This window comes from Poecilia reticulata, chromosome 9, assembly GCF_904066995.2.
Source record: "Poecilia reticulata chromosome 9, P_reticulata-male-v2, whole genome shotgun sequence".
NCBI classification, from domain to species: Eukaryota; Metazoa; Chordata; class Actinopteri; order Cyprinodontiformes; family Poeciliidae; genus Poecilia; species Poecilia reticulata.
In genome coordinates, this window is record NC_088838.1 from 4,856,401 (window position 1) to 4,861,428 (window position 5,028).

A 5,028-nucleotide genomic window follows, 5' to 3' on the forward strand; every position below is an offset into this window, starting at 1 on the left:
CACTAACCGGTAGTTTTCTCTGTCTGCACCTTTCAGTGGGTTTTTTGTTTTTATATCGTTCTCTTGCAGTGTTACAGTACCACCAACTGGCCCGGCAGACCTACTACATCATATGTCTTGTAGACACGTGTTTTTCTCTTAATCAAAAATACGCCATACTGTCTAACGTAAGTAAAAAAAAAAAAATTATGTTATTTTAAAGTTTAATTCTGCCATATTGAATCCTAAAGCTAAGTTTCCTCTGCATATAAAATTTGTCAAACAAAGCATCCCCACCCATCCAAGTTCTTAACACAACATATAATTCAAAATGTAACATTTCTACATGTGTATGGTGCAATTTCAATTTAATTAACATATAAGCAGAAAATAATGTGTTAGGAAAGCTCTCATAACACCCCCTCAGTGTGTGTGATGACAGATCTGTAAATCCGCTATGATACAGACATACCTACTTATTTAAGGGTGTTTGTTTTCTTTTAAACAGACGAGCAGGGAGTTTTCAGAGAGTCACTTCCCGTTTGCTTCTCTTCACATGCAATTTCTTCTAACAGACCCAAATATTTCAGAAAAAAATAAAAAAAAACATTCCTAGAAACAAGAAACTGTTTCAGTGATGGTAAGTTGAGTTAAGTGACCCACGTGGATACTGGGTGGCTTTAGGGAAGCATGCAGAGTAGTGATGTTGAATAATGAGTCCTTGCAAGCTTTGTGGCAACAGTGGCAGAAAACATGTCTTTATTCAGGCCAGTGTTTACATTTCACTCAGTGATTTTACTGGAAGCTGTTGCTGGCAGTGAATACATGGCTTATGTAAGAACAGCATAGAAAAGGATGGACATCCGGAGCAGGTGGGAGTCTCAGAAGACTGTGTGTCGGTGTGTGTGTGTGTGTGTTTGTGTTAAAAGTCCACTGTATTTCTCCAGAGGTAAACAGTAAGTTCTAGAAGATTTCAGAAAAAGTGAAACAAATAAAGAGGTTTATCTGACTGAGTGTGAGGGCCGTGCAAAGACAAAAAAAAGTTAATATAATAAACTCAATATTCTGAGAATAAAGTCACAGTATTACTACTTTACTCAATATTATGACTGTTCTGGTAATATTACGACTATTCCCAAATTATTTTGACTTTATTCTCATAATTTTATTTTTTTTTTATTTCTTACTATGGCCCTAAGAGTTTGGTTATAGTTAAACGTAAGACAAACAAAAAGCTTAAATTAATTCCTTCCATTTCAAAGTATACTGCACAAACCAAGAGATGGAACCAACAGGACAATAAATCTTTACACCGCTGTCCTAGAAAATATTTTATTATATTCAAAATATGAAACATAAATATGCTGGTTTAAATGAACTGAGCCATATTTGCAGAAACTCTAGAAATACGTCTCCTGTTTACTCTGTGGTCTGCTTTGTTTCAACATTTCCTGCAATGAGAATATGGACCACAGCAGACAATGTGATGAAACAGTTTAACACAGAGCCCAGTTCAGATTTCCTTCCCTCCCTCTATGGGCCGCCTGCTGCTCCCAGCTCAGATTAAATGACTGAACGCTGAGTCTCTGCGGACGCCCAGCCGCTGCAGAGCACCGTCTCTTAACCGGATCAATCTAGCCGGCTCTCCTTCACGGTTGACTGCACCGCGAGGGCCTATCAGGCCAAACCGAGCGTCCATCTGTCGATACGATGCTCTCCTACCAGGACGCTGAACTGTGCCTGTCCTTGCCCCCCAACCGGATCAGTTGCATCACTCTGCAGGGCGACTGTTGAAAGACTTCCATGACTTTTTAAACTGTCAGAAAAGAATTTTTGTCCTACTCGTTCTTTTTCTAAATGTTTTTACTTTATTTCATTAACGTTTGCAGTTCATACAACCACCACAAGTCTTAGGTTGATAAGTTTACTTCTTATTTCATTGTGCATGGCCAGATTTGGAATGAATTTTATCCTTTATAATACACAAAATTGACTTTCTTGAGCTTAATATGTTATTCCGTCATCAAAAACATACCTTGAGTGTTACTTTGATTCTTTCTTGCATATTTGAGGAACCGCTGAATTTCCCATGGCAACCATTCTAGGGTGCTACATGCTTACTCGTACAAATCATCGCCTGTTTACCCAAAGGCCCTCCTTGGAGCTGCCGTCTCCAGCTGAGCTTCTGCCTGACAGAAAACCACTCCCACACTCAACTCCTCCAGACTAGCGGCAGCAGCAACCATCAAACACCTTGTGGAACCTTGCGAGTCTGAAGATGATGTTTTCTCCTGGGAAACATTCCAAACAAACTACAAGCAAAAAGAGTCTAACACAGTCAATACCTTTACAATTTATTTAGGAACTTTTCCAACACAGAATGTTGTCATTTGTTTTTCCGTTTGTTCATTTTGCTACACATCTTTCTAGCTACAGAATTCTGGACTCGTTTTAAAGCAGTCTTTTCTAAGGTTACTGCTCACATCTCTCTCTTTCTTTGCAGAGTTCCAAAACAATCTGAGCTCCAAGCTCACAAGCAAAAATACAAACCATCTACTTTTACAGATAGGTTCAAACTTGCTGGTGATCAAGCAAGTTTGAATGGTAAAAGTGGACAAACTTTAAAAACTTCTCTTTGGAGGTTTTGCCCTAACCATTTCAACACTTCCTTGTTGACATAAATATGCCGTTTTTCTTTGAGAGTTTTTCTCCGTCATTTTAAAACTTGATGACGAGCAACAGTTCATAATTACAAAGGTGAGGAAATGCTGTTGAAAGTTTTCATGATATTTGTACGGCTGTTTGATAAAATTATTATTTTTGACGATTCAAAGGTTTAGTCTCACTGACTAGACTAAAGCTACAAAATCCTCACACACTGAAGTAATTTATGTTTACTGAGAAGACTCAGCAGAGTGCAGGGTAGATGGTAAATTGCTCTTCACATCTGCATGAGGATAAAATTATGTTGGCAGCTTAGCTGTCTCCATGGCGATACAGTAGAGGATAACAGTGTGAGTGGGTGGAGTGATGGAGGACTCTGGCTGTGTCACCATAACATTGCTCCACCAAACAAGCAGGTGACTCAGGGCATTTTAGCGACTCCAGAGTTGGGATAAATTAGAGGCAGTAACTGCTTGAGAGGAAACTGGATGAGTCTCATGGTCTCACCTACAATAAACCTGGAAATAGTAGATGGATAAGCATTGAAATATTTTACATTTTGATTCCGTTCCAAAGCACCGACGGATGTAACAGAGTAAAAATATCAGGTCATTGCCCTGTAGTAAGAGAACTGAACTTCCTGTTGTAATACCTGACTGTCTTATTTTTTAGCTAACAAGAATCACCAGAGGGAGCATCCCGGGTTCAAGTACCCACCGCTTTCTATGTCAGCCTCTTCTTCAGCGCTCGGAACGGACAGCTGCGCTGACTCTGTGATATAAGTGAAGCAAACTGACCCCATGAACCTGGTCTGGTGCCAGGTAAAGGAAAGTGCTGGAACAGGTTGACAGTGGGACCCATTGTTCATTGTGGTGGGAGGCCAAGGTCACCACAGACTGCGGAAGGACAGACACTTGGCCAAAGATCTGCCGCGAGACTAATGTGAGGAAACAAGCCCTTTGATATAAAGTGGCAGGATTGTGATTTAGTAATTCTCCCGAAAAAAAATTTGTTAAGGATATCTTGCGAATGAGGACTGTGTTTAATAAATACGTGAGATACCACTTTAACTTCCACATAATTATCCTTATACTCGGTTGAATCAGGTCAGTAGCTTTGAGGAGTGGGTGACGAGCTGCATTATATAACTTTATATATATATATATATATATATATATGTGTTATTTACATATTTCTTAAAACTGTCACCATGTCATGACAGTATAAAATGAGACAGATAATTGGTGAAAAGATCAATCTCCATCTCCTTTCTGAGCCGTCTGCCATCTGAAGAAATGCATCGCTGTTGGTCTAAAACAACCAATCAGAGCCAGGGGGCGGGTCTTAGCACTGTCAATCACAGTTGTGTATGTACTGCTCAGCTAGTGCTGGAGAAACATTTTAAAGTAGCAGGAAAACCATTTATCCGCCGTTATCAATGGTCATGCTAACTAGCCTTAACATTCTCTACTCCTGCTTGTTCACAAGGGTGATTGACAGCGTTAAGACCCACCTCCTGGCTCTGATTAGTGCTAACTAGAAAGAACCAGATTTTTTCAGATTACCCGTTTCTTACCATGCTGTCACACCAAACTTTTTTTTTTTTACAAAAAATATATGTAAAAAATACATTTATAAAAGTTACATACTTTACATATTATTTGACTGTGATATTAAAGTGAGTTGTTTTACCATGTTTTGTTAATCATGACTGATTTGTAAAAGGAAAAACAGGGTAAAGCATCCAAGGTGGTTGAACACGTTTCATAGGCACTAAGCTTTTTTTCTTTTTAAAACCAACATTAGATATTTATAAGATTTGAGTACTGTTTTTTCTTAGATTATGAAAATCTAAGAAAAGAGGGTCAAATATTTTTAGTGGATGTTTTCTATTATAACAGCCAAGAGACAAAGAGGCAATATACTTTATTGCAGACTGACGGGAAATCAATCAACTGGTTTCATAGGAAACGCTATGAGCTCAGAGAGGTTTAAAAGTGCTTAGTGAGTAAAGGTTGCATGTGGAACTGAGAGCCACGGCTAGTTTCAACTTCAGACTGGTCTGAACCGGTCTGTGGGAAGATTAGTCAGCCTTACAGTGAACTTCTGTCTCTACTGAAGAGTCTCCTGTATCTGAGGCAGATAAGAGACAGGGACATTGTTTGAGAGAGAAAAAAATACAGGCTCTTTTATTGGTGTCAACTCTGAAAATCATAAAATAAATTTAAGAAATAGAAAAGAGAGAAACATGAAGAAAACTTAACAGCAGAGGGAACAGTGAAGAAACTAGGTCGAGATTAGTGCGGTTCTATATGACATGTAGACTGACTTACTCAGGAATTAATGGAGTTATCTAGGATTCAACCAAATCGCTGTTTAGTGTGT

The 5,028-nt window shown here is 38.8% G+C and overlaps 1 long non-coding RNA gene across 1 annotated transcript; it reads left to right on the top strand.

The window, feature by feature from the left end:
- The first annotated feature begins 173 nt into the window (after window positions 1–173).
- Window positions 174–4,339, top strand: LOC103469551 (uncharacterized). Its single transcript, XR_014089170.1, has 2 exons — window positions 174–2,736; window positions 3,316–4,339. It is a non-coding gene; the product is annotated as an uncharacterized LOC103469551 (long non-coding RNA).
- Window positions 4,340–5,028: the final 689 nt, after the last annotated feature.